Source organism: Aphis gossypii, chromosome 1, assembly GCF_020184175.1.
Source record: "Aphis gossypii isolate Hap1 chromosome 1, ASM2018417v2, whole genome shotgun sequence".
In the NCBI taxonomy this organism is placed as follows: domain Eukaryota; kingdom Metazoa; phylum Arthropoda; class Insecta; order Hemiptera; family Aphididae; genus Aphis; species Aphis gossypii.
In genome coordinates this window covers 73,368,296-73,389,032 of record NC_065530.1, presented here as the reverse complement: position 1 = coordinate 73,389,032, position 20,737 = coordinate 73,368,296, and the positions used below count along the sequence as shown (strand labels likewise).

Below are 20,737 nucleotides of genomic sequence, written 5' to 3'. Positions count from 1 at the left end.
ATAATTTCCTCTTTTTAACTTTATAAACAGACATAAATTATATTTCTATTCAATCATATTATTCTAGTCAATACTCGTGTTTCTCATTCATACTTTAATTATTGCACATTTAAATGCATTTGCAAGCCATTCACCCATAAGAGGAAGTTTGATGAAATTACGAGGGGGGGGGATGCTGAGTAATATATGCTCATTACACCTATATATACTACTGTACTTTGCAGCTGTATCTTAAACTGCTGGGGGAGGGGGTGATTGAAAAATTAATTTTAATTTAAAAACATAATTTTAATTTTAATGATTTTTAGATTTTGAACGAAGTGATGAATGTGTTGATTTTACAACGATGTGTATTTTTTTGTTTTTTTTTTTTGTTTTTACTTGTGCACAGCATAAATTGTCAAAATAATGCTTCAATTTCAATCTTCGGGGGTGGTTTCCGATGGAAAAATGAATATCCTTGGTGCATTATAGAGGTAAAAAGTAAACATTTTCCAACAGTTTTCAAAAAAAAGTTATCACTAGTTTTAATTCCTGAGAGAGACACGTTTTCGTCATGTTTGACTGTTGGAAAATTTGATTTTTTTTTTTTATAAATTGATCAGTTTTAATAATTCGCTGGGTGCATAGTGTAGTATCTTTTTTTAGATCGAAAAAAAAAGAGAGTCAAAGGTAATTTATAGGAGGCATGCATAATACTATAAACATTGGTGATCTGATTTCTCAATCCCGAGAGAGCCGACATAATATATTCGCATGAAACAGAAGAGTGTAGATTATGAATTATCATCCGTAATGAAAGTTCAACATTTTGTATTTTCTGTTTTTTCTCCTCTATCTTGGGCGAGAGTGAAGATGAAAATAGATTTATTTTGCTTGAAGTTGAATTTTCATTTGTATTAACATAAAATTATAAGACGATTGGGGGCCATTATACGTTATAGAAAATATAATTGTATATGAAAAATCAATAATGGAGTAAACGAAATGACTATGAGTTCATTGTGCGATTGCGATTAATACTGTATTACGAATATTTTTTATTAAAATTTACCGTTAATATAAATATAGTTTACCACCTAATTGCCTACACTATTGCGGATTTATTAAATAAATAAATAAATACCGTATTATAAATTCTACTTCCTCCTAGTTATGCACAATTTTTTAAGAAAAACATGTTCGTCTTATATAAATCCGATATTGATAAATTTATTTTTTAACACATGCCATACTGAAAAAAAAATTATTCAATATAGTATAATTTATTAATATGTACATATTTAGAATAATTAAAAAAACATAATTTAAATATTCAATACAAAATAAATTATTATATTATTCTTTAAAATAAAAATTATAACGCTATATTATTGAAAAATAACAAGTTTTAGTATCACATTTCTATGATTAATACATTGAAATTGCGACAGACAGTCGAAATAAGAGGTTTAAATTTATAAAAAATATACTTAGGTATATTTAATATAAAATGAATGATTCCTATAAAAATTAATTACGACATGGTCATGGTGTAATCTTACTATAATTTAAATTCGAAGGAAATAAAAAAAATGACCAAGAATAAAAAGTGAAGTAGTATCTTTAGAACTTTTAGATTCTTTAATGAAAATGTTTATATCATCGTTTTTTCTTTTTTTTTTTTTTTTATGTTAAGTTTTAATTAGAACAAACTAAAATTACAAGACTTGACGTAGAATTTCTTTGTGAATTTTTGGATTTAACAATCATTAAAAATTATTCATTAAAAAACATGATTTCTCAAGAGTATAAAATTCCTCCCCTAAATAATTTGTTATTTTTTGATGGCATATTTCAACTTGAGCTTCCAAATTTCCGTCTACTTTTTATTTCTATTTATTTTTTTGTATAAAATAACATGTTACAAAGTTTCTTTATCATTCTCGATTATCCATATATCGACACAAATCTCTTCTATACTTCCTAAGTCTTTATTCACTCAATTAATTCATTGCCGGTTGGATATACCTTATGACCTGATTCAATTTGGTTAATTGATTAAAACTTTATAATATATGAACTTATCTTTTACTTTTAAAACATGAAAATTCCATTATATATATTTATTTTTCAAATAGTTTTGTATGTTAAATTAAAATCACTATGATCTATTAATTTAGGAAATTAAACAAAAAAGCAAAATTCTGCTTTATTAAAATAATAAAACATAATTTTACCTTTGACTACATTTTAATTTCGTGTCAATGATGTATTATAATAATATCAAAAGATATTACATATTATTATAGTATTTATTAATAATATGCATACCAAAATATAAACACATACATTTGATTTTATATTATACCTATATCTATACATGTGTTTTTCCGAGGAAACAAGTCCGTAAAATAGTCGTTACAGAACGAAAATCGGAATTTATGCATGCACGACGAAAGGGAAATTATTCTTAATGCTGCAGAGCCTAAACGAAACTATGTATCATGAAACGGACGGTGGCTTTTCGGATTTCTGTATTATTGACATTCGGTCTAAGACTATTTGTTATAATAACACAGACCATATTTTATGAACTGACGACATCCAGTGCTTTTCCCCGTCCTTTCTACACATCCGTTACTCAGTTCTCGAATCCTGCACGAGCAACCTACATACACACTCATGCACTTCTACTTTTCCGGGTGCTATTCGCTATTTTATTATTATTATTTTTTTTTTTTTAAGGAAATTAAACCATAAATAAAAAAAAAACTGAAGATTTATTCTTCCTCTCCATTTTCGTTATAGTTTTTAGGTATCGTTTATACGTCGTCGTATATTCAGGTGCAGTAAAATAATAATGTGAGTTTGACGTGTTCCCATGAGAGTCATGATTACTTTCAATATGGTTAGGTATACCTTAATAACGATATATACGCTTAATACAGTAAAATTCTGGTTGAATTTTATTCATGATGCATGTTTTATAAATATTTTAAATACTTATTCAATGTATTTGTTTTTTTTTTTTTTTTTGGTTCAAATCTAGTAGGAATATCTAATTGAATCGTGGTTACTGCTTTTCTAACTTGGATAGAACCTACCCAAACCAGACACTGAAGTATATGAAATTGTTCAGGAGGCTTAAAAATGTTTAATATTTCAAAAATGAATTATGAATAATTTAAATGTATGATTACGTATTAAATCAAACATCCAAGAAGTCGTAATATATGCAATATACTAGCGAATAGCGATATATATTAACAAACTTCTTGTACAATGCACTATGTATGAGTTAGCTGATGTGTATCGAATTCTACTTATTTTAAGACCTTATATATTATTATGTTTGTTGAAATTAAGTTCAAAGTCAAGTAACATTGCGGACACTGTAAATTGCTAAATGAATTGAAAAATAAATATAAATAAATAAATAAAAATAATAAAAAAATAATAATAATAGTTAATAAAAAATTTAAATTTAAAAAAAAAATTAAAATTAAAAAAAATTATAATAATAATAATAATATATATTTTTTTTAAATTAATTTAAATTTAATTTTTTTTAATTTTTTTTAAATTAATTTTTAATTAATAATATATAAATTGCTGGCATTGAAGAGTTAATCGTAGTACTATTTCAGAAAATATTGTTTGATGGAAGCGATCATGACTAAATAGTATAAAATCTTGAAAAAATTAGTAGTATTTTAAAGTTGAAAAAGATTCCTAATTTTCATAGTTAAAAAAATGTCCATGTTTCTTGATTCTTCCTTAAAACTATAAGTCTATAAAGTTCAAGTATTAAAGAATAAAAAAGATTTTACCGCTTGAACTCGATTATTTACCTTGAAATAAAAAAAAAAAAGTGGTGGTTAATTACAATATAAACTCTTTTAAAACTTGTAATAGTTTAATGCGATAGTAAAAATCTTTTAACGGTAATTTTAATCAACGACTTTTGTAGAATAAGAAAGTCTTAAATTGCTTCAGTTTTACAAAACAGTACAGAATAGTTTATGTTAACAACAAAACTAATAGCATTCTTGGTTTTTACTGTCAAAACATAAAAAAAAGAAATATATTTCCATTTAAATTAAGACATCAGTTTATTTTCTAAACATCAAAATACACATACTTTGTATAATCAACTACTCAATAAGTTTCTATGAATTTTTATTATAATTATTATTCTGAAAATAGAACATAGCAATTGCATATTTTAAAAAAATGGTATTTATAATACATTGATAAACATATTATGATATATGCAAAATGTGCAGATGTATAAAAAAATTTACTTATATATTTTATACATCTGTGGATACAATATTATGTTAATGTTAATTTCGAAAAAATGATAATTTCGTTTTTCGTGACGTATCTACGATATGCATAGGTATCGTAAAACATAAATCGTATGTAAAATGTATGATTTATCGGATTTTTTCAATATATGTCTCTCGTCACTTCCATATTTCATATTTATTAGCTTACGACTTTAATATATTTTGTTTTATTAATTTATGTGTTTATAAAAGCCCTCACGTGTACAACAATGCAAATATATATATATTATTAATTTTCGTGTATAAACTGAGTATTTACTCAGTATTATATTACTGTTATTCACTAATATTTCCACAAGTTGTATCGAATTATACAGCGAGTTGAATAGTAGGCCTTAAGCGGTGTTCATTTTGTGTAGCGTGGAGCAAGATAGCGATCGGTTTAAAAAAAAAAAAAAACACTAACAAAAATATTGAACGCTAATGTAATTAAAATAATATTATGTTTTAATGGATGTACAATGATATTAATAAATAACCCAAAATACTGTTTATTTAACTAGAACGCTAAAAATAAGCACAATATTTATTTTTAATCAACTAATGAGGTTAATGTTATAATATTTTACTTTTTTAGTAATAATATATGTAATTGTAGAAATATTTAAGTTTCAATGACTTGTATAACTATAATCTAATATTTATTAACAGATATATGGATTTAATATGTATAATAATATATTTTTCATTAAAGTATTTATAGTGTTTATGATAATTGTATACGTTTAATCTTTATAATTCTCATTATAACGGTAGTACTGATAGAATAATCATAAATTATCGACGATAAAATAATTTCTATTGAAATTATTATGACGATTGTTTGGTTTTCTGAATTTTAGTCGAGTTTTTTATTTTTATTGTAAGTTATAAAGATAGGCTTTATATTCGGTTTATCATAAATAGAATAATATGCGAGCTTTATTTAATCAGAAAATACAGTTAAGACCCTCATGACTTTTACTATTATCGGGAACTATACTTTTGAAAAACTTTAGCAGACTAATCTTCGACAGCAAACGTGGTCTCAATACACAATGAAAATCAAGAGGTCTAACAAAATATTAATCTTTCGAACAATACAATTTCATTTATATGTAAAGACGTCATATTCTTTATGTAGTTAAGTAGAATAGACGATGAATAACATTCGTTAAGGAAATAAACTTAATTCTATTGCGATCTTAAACACGGCAACAACTTAAGAGAGAGAGAGAGAGAAATTACGAAATACAAAACACACTGCAAAATTTGGTAGATCAATATAATTTAAAATTTAAGTTACTACACGCACCACCCCTTAAGGAACTATAAACCTAATAGTAGGCCATGTAGCCATCCATAACTGTATAATGATTAATTTATTTTTAATTGTATATCTATTATTCATACTTTATAGTTTATAATAAATACATATAAAATGGCGATTCGTATTTTATTATATTCAAAATTACTGTCTGTGCAACTGATAAAACTGTAATGTGTTGGTTCTATCGTGCATATAATATATAGATAGCAACAATGCTAAAAGTGATTGAACGTTTTAGTGTCAATCGTTATTTCTGAGAAAAAATCAAAACAACAGAAATAGTACAATAGCATTGAAATGCCTTCAAAAAAAAGTTTTATCATTTCATTCCAAAAACTACATTGTATCTATCCAAATATCATGATATTTTTATTTTGTTTAATAAACTAATCATGGAATATTGTATGGTGTGATTCGTTAATTTAACGTTTTTTAACTACGTTTTCCTTATAGATTACATTATTTATTATTATTATTATGTATAGGTAATAATATTTTTTGATTTTTTAATCATCCCTGTTCATCAGTACCTGCATTTATACTAAAGTTATTATATATACATATAAACATTTACCTCATATACTACTCTACATATACTACTTTTCTATCAGTCGTTTGACACATTCGATATATTATGTATTGTTGATGAAAATCAAAGACCATTTATTTTTTGACAAATTATATTACTAATATGAATTAAAACAACTGATTCGATAAATTTTTAAATTAATGAAAAGAAATACAATGTAGTAGCACTCATTTAGTATCATAATATTATTACATTAGATTCTCTGCAAAGATTATCGATTGTTTCCGTCCTTCGGCGGGGAAAAACGGATATTAGACATGAAAATTGAATAAATCGATTATATTACACAGATATAATAATAATATTGTAATCTAAACTGTACACGCTGTCAACTACCGATTTCTTAAATATTATCTATGTATAATATAACGTTATCATCAATAATGTAATTTAGGTAGTAACGTAAATGCCTAGCCAATATAATTGATTCTTAAATAAATATTAACGATATCATCAGTATTTACTATTTAGTCATTATCAAATAATACAGCCGATACTGTGAAATCAAATATTTTTCAAATATTTTTTTATTTCTAATACTTTTACAACTATGACTAGTAAATTAATTTAATGTCTAAAACTAGTAGACGATGTTGATTATTGTATTTAACACAATATTGAAAATGAGTTAGAAATTTAAAATAACGAAAGTATTTTTATCTAGAGTTATTTTTACTACTATAAATAATCGTATAGTAGAAATAATTTTCTTATTTATAGCAAGGAGACCGGAAAACAATGAGACTTTTTTTGTTGTTTTCCTCGTGATATTAAAAATATGCATTTTTATAATTTGATGTTTATATGATTGTCGATTGATTTTAACGATTGTATAATGCACTTAAATCATTTACTTATTAACATTAGGTACTCATAAATTAAATATATTTTAAGATATTATCAAAATAGTTCATTTTAAATTGTTGTCTCTTTGTGTCCCAACCCTGTACTCGGCAAGACACATACAAAATAAATATGGAATAAGATAAATATCCATCAAATCCAATTCACTGAAGGATCCTGACGTACGTTTTTTTTTTTTACAATTTCTAAGCACGGCTTTTGACAATAAAATATAAAAAAATGTAATGTCTAATATCACATATTTCATTTTATATTGACATATTCATTTTTTCACACAATTTGTATTTAATTTAACTATAAGTTACCTACATTATTATATAGGTTTTTTATAAATAAGTGAATTATAAAATTCAAAATTTATTATACTGTAAATAAAAACATAATTTGTATGATCGATTATCTTACTGTACCCCGTTTCACGGTGTCCCTTAGCGTATTTTATAAATTTAAGTCATCAAATAATAAATTAATTTGCATTGTAAAATATAACTGAATACTTAAAAATACGTAATTATATGTAATTTTTATAATAATGTCAAATTTACAAACCCAGCTCTGTTCAAAAACAAACATTTAAAAATAAAAAAAAATAAGAAATTTTCAGACAAAAGACGTAAATAGAAAACGCTGATAACACGTTATCAAGTTATTGGAACTCATCCATCACTAGATTAAAATGTTAATAACACCTATCATGTCAATTAATTAATTTTATTGTAATTATATTAATATTATATATTGTAACAGTACACACTGAATAACAATGTGTCTGTTTTTGTTTATATATGAACACGTTCCTTTTTATTTTAATATAACTTGTTTATTTATTCGGTTCATAAATAATTAAAATTACAATGTCAATATATACATGATATTAGTAGTATGGCTATTAATACATTTCTGTGGGAATGAACGAAGGTATTGTGATTAGGCCCGCTCAAATAAGTGGCGTCTAATCATAGTACCCGTTCGGGTCAAGCGAGGCCTATGCAGGCGCGCATGGGGAAATATATTATTTATACTTGTCCTAGAGATGATAATTTTGGTTCCTTCCAACTTAATTCATTCGATGTGTCCGCCTGAAATGAAAAGTTGACGTTTTTTCGGATCGCCGAATTATGTCTCCACTTTACGTCCCTATTTGTGGTGCATCGAGTATCCGCGTCGAAGTTCAGACTCACGTCTTTCCCCGACGTCGGATATAACGAGAGGTTACCACTAGCTCCGTGTGTAGAGACAAATCGGCAACCCGCAATATCCTGGAGTCGTTATTCGATACGAACAGTTTGTGGCGATGCTCGGTGTGAGTTGCGCACGGGTTCGTACCGGTCGACTATGGCTGACCGCGTCGGCGTCTGTCGTCGTTGTTTTGACGTTGCGTCGATGCGTGATATGGAATGCGCACGGGATTACGTTGATCGCTCGATGTCGCAATCCGTGATCGTCAGGTAGCTCGTCGTTTTCCTTCCGTACGATCAGAATGTGGCGATGCTCACTGGGAGTTGCGCACGGGATCGTATCGGTCGGTTACGGCTGATCGCGCCGGTATCCGTTTCCGTTGTTTGGGTCTGGAGGCGATGCGCGACGTGAGATGCGCACAGGATCTCGGCGGGTGTCGTTCAATGGTCGTTCCTCTTGAGCTTCGTGGTACGTCGTCGTTCTTCGCGGATAATCGCCTTCGGTGGGTCTCCAGGTCTCCGGTCTTCGTTATTTGACAATATAATATTGAAGACGTAAAGTGGAAATGAGACTAAAGACGTAAAGTATACTTGTCTATGAGACTGACTCGTCCGCCGACTCTCACCGGTATATATACTAGTCTCCGTACCGACTAGTAAACACAACGATTAATCGGCGGATTGTTGTGTTTTGTTTTGCAACGCGTTTGGTTATATCTCTGGTGTTTTTTGATCTATAGTAATGAGGAGAGTATTGTTGTTTACATCTTGACTTCCCCTATCCGTTGATATACGTTTGATGTCTATATGATGTACAGAAGACTTTGGATTTAACCTTTAAGTTCTAAATGTGGTGTTGTGCGTGCGTTCTGTGTCGCGATTGGTTGTCGTAGTTATGCGTTCATTGTTGGCTCTGTGAAGAGCCTATTTCCAAAATATATTGTTAAAGAGTAAAGACATTGTACCGTTTCAATATTCAATTAGACGCGAATTATGAATCTTGTCTCATCGTTGGGACTGTATCCCGATTTCTTACTATATTATATTATACAATATACTTAATAGTTATAAGCATTCGTGTGTTATATAATTATAGTATATAAAACCGTTTTCACGATTTATATTGTATACTCAGTACTCACTAAATGAATTAATATTTTCGATTGATATATTTTGGAGCCTAAAAGTATTGTAAGTTAACAGCTGCAGAACACGAAACTGTTTATAAATTCAATAAACATTTTCAAAAATTAAGGTAGAAGAGCTCTAAAACTATCGTCATAACTTAGGAAATATTTCTAAATGCATCATTGCCTGAAAATAATTGAAATTAACGTCATAATATATGCATTGTACAATGTACATTTAAAAGGCAATGTGTGTATGGTTGTAGCTAATCAAATTAGAAACTGCTTGAATAATTTTGAAAAATATTTCATTGATTCATTTCATAGATACAAAAAAAAAAAGAAGTAGTTTTAACAACTAGTATAATTAACATCGGTGGTGGTATTCAAATCTTTTTTTTTTTATATACATTTATACAATTTTTTCGATTGAACGCCGTATATATATATATATATATAATTATTATTATTCTTACAATTAAACAAATTTCATTTTTTGTTCTCCTTTCGTACCTGAACTGTATAAAATGTGTAATGCGTACAAACAACGCGGGACAAGAATTTAACTTACTGTGTATAGCTCTCTAGTGGCTCTACTTTTTAATATGTATATGTTTATACATCTTACTGTTTACACGGTTTTCACTTGATGAAAATTAAAAAAAAAAATGAAACAAGACAAGGATTCAGAAAAGGTCGTTAAAGAACGGTAAAAAACGCGTTTTTCTGTATAAAGACTCTTGTTGTTTGGTCCGCGTCTAAATTAATGTTCATTTTTTTTTTGTATACTTGAACATATACCTGGTTAGTTCATTGTAAATTTTTAATTAACCGATTGTATTCTGTTAGTAATTATTATAATCTGACAGTATTTTCATCCACTGTCCTTGCTCTTAACTCCTGTCATATTTTCTAAATTAAACGTCATTCCCGCAATAATGGCTCCGTGAATATAATTATTGTTATTTTTGTCTTGTCGCTTTTTGTATATATAATATCATAGTCAAGTCTTGCAAGACATTAATGATAAATGGATAATAATTTTATTATTAATCAAAATTATTATTATCAACATCAAACAAATTAATTAATTTCTTGCATAATATGTGAACCTTCACCGTTATGACAGTTAAGTTTTCTTACATTAAACATACGTATACCTATATATTATTATTAATTTAAAAACCTTTCATAGTAAATTACATAAAACCCATATTAGTATAATTAAAACAGTAGTTTTCTTTATATATTAACCAAACCAACAATATTCTATTTGGCAATAGGTGAACGTTTTTGATTGATTTTAACTTGTATCTTTTTTTTATTTTTTGTTTTTGGTTTAGTGCATCATATTGATTTTACTGAATCTAAATATTAATTTATCAATTAACATTTTTTGTTGAAAAATGAACATAATTCTTCTTTTTTGTTACCTATATAAATACTATATCCAAATACATTAATAAATAAGAATAATAACTATGTGTCTAAAATTATAATTTATAATTTGTGTATAACAATAGTTAAAGAGTTGTCGCCGAAAATCACTGTAGCAATTTGTACTAATTAATATCATACTGCAAAATGTTTTAAAGGGTAAATCATATATTAGTCTAATAATTTTAATAATCATTGTTAAACTAAATTGTGTTTCATTTGTTTTATTTTTGTTTATTTTTGTTCATACGTCTTAAATAAAGCTACAGTTAAGCTATATATGTAACGTGTTGCATGAAATTGTCTGTTGAATATTATGATTTCAATCAAATAAAAAATCGATATTTTTTAAATCCATTTACTATATACATTATATGGTGTTATATGTGTAATATAAAACGATATATTTTATTGATACATATTCAGTCAGTCATATATTATAATAACATTATCATAATAATAATATGACGTTTATATTGTGTGGAAGATTGAAGCATGCCGAAGAGGTAACGCGCGTAACTGAAAGTATAAAATGACAGAGCGAATAACTGCATCAACATTAAAACCCCATTAGTAGTATATATAATAAAACTGATTAATGTTGTTGGCTGGTATCAAATCAATATGGTCCAATAATACAATTCCATGAAAACTGTGAAATTGGTACAAGACCATGATATTATTGAACAAAATATAAATTATAACACTCAATATTATTATTTGCGCGTGCTTAATAAAAAATTGATTTTCAATATTTTCAAGTTAGGCATGAATATAAAAATGTATACATTCATTGACTTAAAATAGTTTATATATTAATTAGAAATAATCAAAATTAAAAATAAACGTACAAATAATTATATTCGTACAGCCACGTTTATATTTCCAAAAAAATTTAATTTTTATAAATGATTAGAAATTTAATAATTTCTTATTGATTAATTTAAAAACCTTTACAATATACTAAATATACTACGTTGTGTGTTTTTAAGCCAAAGTAAATATTCTGATGATACTATTTTGGTTATTCTTAACGGCATTTATTATAATGGTTTAAACTAAAATATGTATTTTTTTTTTTATTATTTAAAAAGTTTAATTTATAATTTATACAAAATATGGCATAAATGCATAATAAGTAAACGGTATGAAAGTATAGTTCATTTTAACCAACTAGTTTAGTTTGTTCTTAAACTAAAAAAATAGAATAAACATTAAAATGTATACATCAGAAAATGTTTAATAATAAAGTAACAGCAAAGTTATTACACTATTGTGTATATAATTTTAAAAAATAAATTATAAACTATAAACCTTTTATTTCACTATTCGTTAAGTATAATAATCATTATTTGTATCTTATTAAGGTTTATTTTTTTTATAATGATGATAATCATTTTGTGGGTAAACAATATGTATAATACGTTTAACTGATTACGTGTTTTAATTTATTTGCAATATTATGGTTTTAAGATATTAAAAACGTTATACATATGGAATGACTTGTAAATAAAATGTAATGCACTAAATAGTTCTGTTTTTAATTATTTAATTTTCTATATCATAAATGACCAAAAAATTTTATATTAATTATAACAATATTAAATTTTTGATTCAACTTATGAATTATTTAAATAATTATCGTAAGTAGTGACAAATCCACCAATGTTTGGTTTTTAACCTAAAATTATGAAAAATACATTGGGTTATTTAATATTAGAAGTAATAAATTAAGTAAACAACTTTAAATAATGACGGTTAGTAATAGTAACCCCAGAAACACGAGCTATGACTAAAAAAAAGTTCAAGTTTTAATAAAAGTTATTATTTTAATCAACCATAATTAAAAATGATTATCTAAAAGCCTTGTCCTATATTATTAAATTATTAAAATATTTTTGAGCGTTAAAAAAATGAATAACCAGAGATATGTTATTTTATCTGAGCCTATGTATATTGTATATAATACTATAATCCTTATTTTTTTCAGCTTTTAAATAGCCACGTATAAGCGAAAATAAAACGGTTCTTCTTTAACATTATTTGAATACTTAAAAAGAAAACAAGTAATAATAAGTAATTTAATGTATATTTATTTTTCATCTTTTCAATGGCAGCAGTTTTATGTGTCAATTTTTTTTTCTTCTCTAATCGTATTACTATAAGTTTGTCATTTTTCATTCATTCGGTCTTGAATCAAACCGCGTGCTGCTGGTACTTAAATGATATAAACAAGTGTTGTTGAACGGGTGTTATGGAAACACAGGTTGTGTAAACAAAAAGTAGGTAGTCAAAAATTTTATTTTTCTCTTCTAAAAAATAAAAGGCCATAGTGTTGTAAATGCAAATTTTATAAGAGAATGAAAACTTGAATTACAAAATACTCTAGTTTTAAATAATTCGTTTCGGTTCTTGAACAAGGGTATTCGAACAAAAGATCTTAACAATCTTGATTTTCCTCTCAAGGCAGTAAATGACTTTGTATACTGGATTTCCAAGCCTTCTTATCGGCACAAAAGAGTTTTCGTCATAAACGCCGAGAACAGGAAACTTGAATAATTAATTTTCTCCACCAAAATATTAATAGAATATCTCTTTTCCTTTGAATATCAAAAAAAGATACACTATATTATAATAAAAGATGTTTCAAAATATCGAGTATTTAATATTGGCATGGTATAATCAAAAAAAAAAAAAAAAATCGTTTACAAAAATGTACTTATTACCTACAACCTTTTAAAATATATTTTGACTCATAACTATTATATTCTACAGGACCTATAATTCGAAATATTAATGTTAATCAACTGTAAGGGCTCTCTCTTTATTAAGGCAATAAACTAGAGAAAGGATTTTAAACGAAAAAAAAATATACAATATTAATATAGAATAATATGCGAAATAAAAAAATTACATCACGTTTTTAATTATAAGTAGTGAATATTCAACTAAGGAAATGAGTTTTGTTTCATTTCAATAATTAAAAAAGGTACCTTAAATATTTAATTTTTGAAGTTCCATAGATATGCAACTCGTTTTTCTTTAAAAATGTTTTCCAAATGAAGTTGAAATAAATAAATTTATGTTTCCAAGAAATGATATAAAATTGTGTTCGTGGAAAAAATGTTAAGAGTAAATTACAATCAAAGTATAAAAATAAAAATAATACAATTTGTAATCAGATAATTATTAAAATGTAATATTACATAATGATGATTATTATTTTTATTTTATTTATTTCTTCTATTGATAAAATACCATCGGCAGTATGGATACACAAAAGTGTTATAGACATATGAATTCACATTTAAGATATTAACTAAACGTTAAAACGTTAAATATATTGTATAGTTTTATTGAATAGTGATACTTATAATAATGGTTGTTTAAATTTAATTTGAAGTTGAAAAAATGAAATTGATGATGTTAAAAATTTTCTAAGAATGATTGTGTAATATTTCAGTTGTTGGTTTTGAAAGATTAGAGTTTATTCTGGAGTTGAGATATAATCGACATTTCTTAAGAATGTGACTTGGACACTTTAGACGTTGCAAATACATTGGATCTTATTAAGAATATATTTTATAGCAGTAAAACGAGAATAAAGATAGTTTTTTTTATGTTATATTTTGAGCGAAGCAATGCATATAATGATTTTACAATGATATGTATACTTTTAATAATATTTATAATAATATTAATATACATAGGTACACGATCCTATATAATATTTATAATTTATATTATGTTAATTTATTGTTATTCAGTAACAACCACTTCTAATATTGATATAATATACAAACAATTTAGTCGATTTTGATAACTTTCTTTAAAAGTAAACTAAATATTTTATTGTAGTTATTTTTTTAAACTGTTTCAACGTATGTTTTAAATTGGTCATTTCATAATCAAAAATAAAAAAATAAATTTTAAGATATTATAAATGCAACTGTACTAAATTTATTAAAGTGATCACGCCAACGATACAGGTAACAGCAGATCATCTTGGAGAAAGCGTGGTTTCAATCAGATACATACTTAATATTCATTTCATAATCGTATAGCTTTTGATTGAGTTTTAAATGCAATTTGTTGAATTAATTTTAGATCCAAACCTCCAAAAATTGGATTTTTTGTTATTCATTATGCTTGGTCCAATTATAGGATTTTAAAACTATTTCTAGAAAGTATTTTACCTGGACATAAATACTTTTATTATTACATTAAAAATGTGTTTAAGTACCTATTACAAAACGTATATAATTACCATATATACAGAAATAAGAATACAATACTAAATACAAATATATATATATACATTTACAACATTATAATTGATTGTTTTATTTAAATAATATTTGATAACTAAAACAAAATAATTAAAAATGTGCTCAGATAATTTACTGGTTCTCAAATTTACATATTTATAAACTACTCTTACTCGTTTTGACCAATACAACATTTTGAAATCCTATCCAACACAATATCTACATTTTCTGAACATTCTATAAATTAAAATTTCGCTTACCCCAACGTTTTTGAAATGTACACCATTAAAAATTATTACCATTAGTCACGGTGAACTCAAAAGTAGTGTATTCGTTATCAATTCGAAATTAAAAGTACACTTTGTACATTATCCGATTATCGACTCGAATAGTTCGGGCGGAGATGGATGTTTCGATATGTAGTACGTACAACCTGAATGACGATAGAAGAGATTTTTGTTTTCGTACCAGCTGGTTATATGCCACTATATACTTGTATGCAATCCGTTGAGATTGGATATACACGTCTCTCCGGAAAAAAAATTCAAGAAATATACACACAGTCGTTATTTGGTTTGTATTATTGAAGTCACAGGGACGAGAACGATGTCTTCTATCGCTACAAAAGGACAGCTATGAGCAAGTAATGAAACAACTATACGTTATCTTCCTTACCGGAAGACACTGCGGACCAGGAATCGGCGTAGCGTCTCGTTGCGGAACGCGGATAAAAGGAAGGATGAGAGGTGCGTTTACTCGGCGTTTTTAACCATCGGTGCCGCCAGCATCCGAGCTCCTTGCCGGCGATCCGTCTGGACCGGATATTCGGGCGGCTATGCGGCCTCGGTGTAGTGTGGTTCCGGTCGGGTGCACTATATGTATAGCGGTCGGGTGCGTACGACTACTCGAAAAAGAGGGCGGTGACGACTGCCGTAAATTTATTATGGATAGTTAGGATTACGGATAGTTAGATAACGCGCGGTACGCGCACACAATCAGTTTACGGTGGAGGAGGCAATGGCAGTATAATAATAATATAATACAAGAGGGTATTGTAATATTACTCCTTTGAAAGTCTTAAACTCGACGCCGCGATCCATTGTCAACGAGCCCGCGACCGGTGACGACTTTACAGCAAAATAATACATCCGACTCTAAGCTTTGTCCGGATTCGATATGCGTATATATTTTTTTGTAAAATAGTACCGGTAAGTTTTTCCACACGACCGGCCGACAAAATGACAGTATTTTTTATTGTTACTGTATCGATACGACGCCAGTTTTTCGCGTACGTTACGTTACACCAGCATAACTTCGTACGAGTTTCATATACGTATATTATGCGTATATATATATATATATTTTTTTTTTAATATTTAATAAGTAAAAGCAATTAGCATGTCTTATTAGTCTGTACGTCTATTGGCCATTTTCCAAAATTGTTTGCATTTTTAGTTGTTTTTTGCGAAAAAAAAAGGCAAGGCGGGAGAACCGTTTCTTCAGTATCCCTCCCCACTCCCACGCCCACCACAGACAACGTAAGTGTTTTTTGTGAACGTTTTTCTGTTATTTTCTTCAGTACGCCATTCTTATACATACTAATTCATACCAACTGCATACTTGATATCTGCAAAATAAGAAATATGTACGTTGTTAACTGTAGAAAGGATGTTGGTGTAAAATGTACGTTAGGTTTTCTGATACATTTCATACGCACTATTTATTTATTTAAATTTGAGTATTTTTTTTTTTTACCATTCGGTTACAACAATCCAGTGGCAAAAAAAAGTAGCGGTTCTGGAATCTGCTCCTGGAAAAATTCAAAACATATACCTACAACCGGAACCAGTTTAATAAAATAATCAGTTTTTATTTTTTTTTTAGATTATTATGAATCCTAAGATATACCTAATTGAACATTTTATACAAATTAAGTTTTGTTTTAATCCAATAGTTATTTTTTGTTTGTTTTAGATAGTACCTATTTAACTCAATATAATCATGTTTTTCGATCGGCAACAAATAGTTTATAAATATACGAGTCTCATTTTTCATTTATGTATTATAATATTATATTATTTACTTCTACTTCGTTCTCTATCTCAATTTAATTATTTTCAATATTGGACGAGTTATAATGTCTATCGTTAGAAAATGTGTTCAGCTTTCAACAATCATCTAATTCAATTACTATAGGTACAATTTATCTTAAGCTATTTCCTACGAGGCTATAAATTTAATATATTTTGTGGTGATGTAGATTAGTTTATTTTCAATACCTAAACTGTTGTGGCTTACAATCAATATCTTATTTGTTTATAAAATAATATCTATTAGATTAAATTAAATTTATAAAAATGATCTATTTAGTGTCTATACTACACATATCTACTTTTGTAAAATGATATTGAAAATATGCATTTTTAAGAACCGCTAAGTACCGGTTTTAATGGAACCGGGACCGAGACCCTTGTTTAATAATTTGAAGAACCGGAATCGTAACAAGAACCGACTTATTTGTATTTTTATTAGCCAGACCGGATCCGGAACCAAAAAATGAAGGTTCTACTCCCTCTTCGAGCTTGAAATATTTTAATGTTTACACACTAAGTAAATAATTATTTCCAACGGTCATTGGACATTGGATTACGTTATTAAACTGTATGGAAAAATAAAACTTTGTTCCACAAAAGTGACGTTTGATTTCGATTTTCACAAAATAGGACATCACATAACTACCGTTTTATTTGACATCTAAGCGATTTTGTAAATACGTATAACAATAATGAACTCCCGAAGGTATTTGCCCACAGCACTCGATTGTGAAATTCGTTCAATGAGAATTACCAAAAGCTTGATCGATTTCTTGTGTGACACGCAAACAAACACGGCACATAAAACGTGTCAATTTAACCAAAAAAAAAAAAAAAAGAAAGAAGAAAAGACATCGATTTCACGTCTGACAAAATTTTATGGGGTGCACATTAAAAACGGAGTAAGTAATAAAATGTGAACGTCGGAAATAATAAAATGACAGCCAAATTATCTACAACGTCAACGTTGAAACGTTTTGCGTTGTAATCAATTATATTTTTATTTTATCGGAATGTTAGTAAATAATATACTTTGTCGCATATATTATTTGTATCTATTATCAATTTAAACTATCGATTTTACACAATCATTTTTTTAAGTGTCGATTAAAATCGCACAACTTTGCTTTCTACCACTATTAAAAATAAACTAAGTACTAACCGTTCGGTGCAATACGAATGCGGTTATTTCGAAACTAAAAAATTTTAAATCGAAACAATAGTAATATTGGCGAATACAAAAACACACCTGAAGTCAAATGTTACACAATTATATTTTTGAGGAGCTATTTACATTAATGGAAGATGATAAGTGCAAGCACCTTCAATTTCCGTGTTTATAAATTAAAATCGTACCTACTGTTAAACAATTACAATAATTTACTTACAAGACTGCGACATAATATATGTAAATATTAAAAACAGGGAAAATAGATAACCTCTATGCTGTACACTGTACAATAGGAGTTGAGTGTGGTTCGATATAGAATAAGTTACGTATTAAATTTAAGTTTAATGATACAATTTCATATAAAATGAAAAACAATTCTGAACGGAAACGGTCTGTCAGCCAGTTATGAAGTATATATTTTGATATCAACTTTTATAGTAATTATTTTTTAATGTATATTATAGTAATACGATTTACCTAATAAATATAAAATAAGTACTGGTATAAAATTGGTATAAAGACATTGAAAACAGCGTTGTAAAATTTTATAAAAATAAATGTTAATAGTTTCAAGTATTCGCGATAAATACTGTTCAATGTAAATGTTTGGTAGTTAAAAAGTAATATCAAATATTTGATCAACAAAATTATTATTGTAATATTATTAATTCGTATTCGTCAAAGATCCATAATCATCACTTTTTAAGTAAAAATATGAATGACTTATGAGAATGGATAACATTCTGAATAAACTTATTAAAAAAAAAAAAAAAAAAAATTAACGATAGTTATATTATTTTGTATGTTCTGAATGTTGAATATCTAAAATTAATCAAAAACTTACTCATAACAGTAAAACAACGAAACTATAATTAGGACAACACAGTACAATAATATACTGAAAATAAACCTGTAGCTGATAATATTCTTAATTTCTACTTTGTTCATATCTATGTTTTGTATTATACAATTATATTATAGTAACTAGAAAGATATAGACCAATAAATCAACGAATAAAAATTATATTATGTGAAAAATATCTAATAATATCTGTACAAAATTGCCTACACCTAACCTAATCGTGTTAAATAAACATACAATAACACGATAAATAATCAAAATAATCAAGTGATTGTCTATTGCATAACCATATTGAAGTAGTTCAAACTCTCAAACTACATTGACATTATGATTATTCTAATGGTTTTATCCGATTTTATTTTATTAAACATTTTGTTGGAGAGTTAATCATATTCTAAATATAATCCTTTTACCAATAAACCAGATTATAATACATCAAGCACCACAAAAATGTTTTAATCCTCAATAAAATAGGAGAACTAAGTTAATTATTACTAATTGGTAATCAAAATATATCAATACATTTTAATTTTTAATGGTAATTTGATAAATCTTATTATAAATTAAAAAACGTTGAAAATCAATTTAAGAATAATAATTATTAAATTATATATAATATATGTATAATCAAATTAACGTTTTTTTATCATTCTTCAAAATTTTAATTTTTCTATAACCATTGACGATTTTGTTGAAAATCTTCTGGTTTTAGTAAAATTAATTTTAAAATCTGCCAGATATGCTACACTTGATAGTTTTTTACAAATTGTATTAATTATGTTTTAATTTTACTGAGAAAATTATGAGTACCTATATTTAATTATGAGCTATAAGTTTTTTCGATTTTAAGAAAAATGTACTTATCTTCTACAACTGTTTTCATTACCTATTACAAACATTTTATTTTCTAAATAGCTTACAATTTAAATTAAAAGGTCTTTATAGTTATAAATAATTTTAACGTGATAATGAGCAATGATGCTACTTTATTAAATTTAAAACCTTAACACTTGGTATTTTAACATCAATTATTTATTTATAAATTTATATTTTCGTCGCATATCATCTTACCAAAATATAATTTAAAATAAAATATTTATATGAATTTGGAACAAAACATTTATATTTGTACGCAGCATAAAACAAAACTGTACATATATCTCATAATATTATATGATTTACGTCACAGGGCCGTATAGAGAAATAAACATTACTTTAAAATTGAAAATCTAATGCAATCAATGTATCATAAAATGTTATATTATAAATAGTGAATATACTGTGTTTAAAGTATTTTTAATAATAAATAATAATAATCTTAGAATTCGTTCCATGTTTGTCGAGTGGATTAAAAATAAAAAATAATTTACAAGTCAAGCTGTATTCTGATTGTAAAAATAAAATCAAGCCTGAAATTATTAATCTTTATTTGTAAGTTATTTTCAATACTAAAATTTCAAAAATAATAAAAATCAACGTTTCTTGAAGTGTATGGTTAAATTTAT

The 20,737-nt window shown here is 26.5% G+C and overlaps 1 protein-coding gene across 1 annotated transcript in view; it reads left to right on the top strand.

Moving 5' to 3' along the window:
* LOC114119639 (mediator of RNA polymerase II transcription subunit 15) overlaps nt 1-20,737 on the top strand; it is a 204,547-nt gene that overhangs the window by 81,300 nt on the left and 102,510 nt on the right. The window lies entirely within an intron of this gene.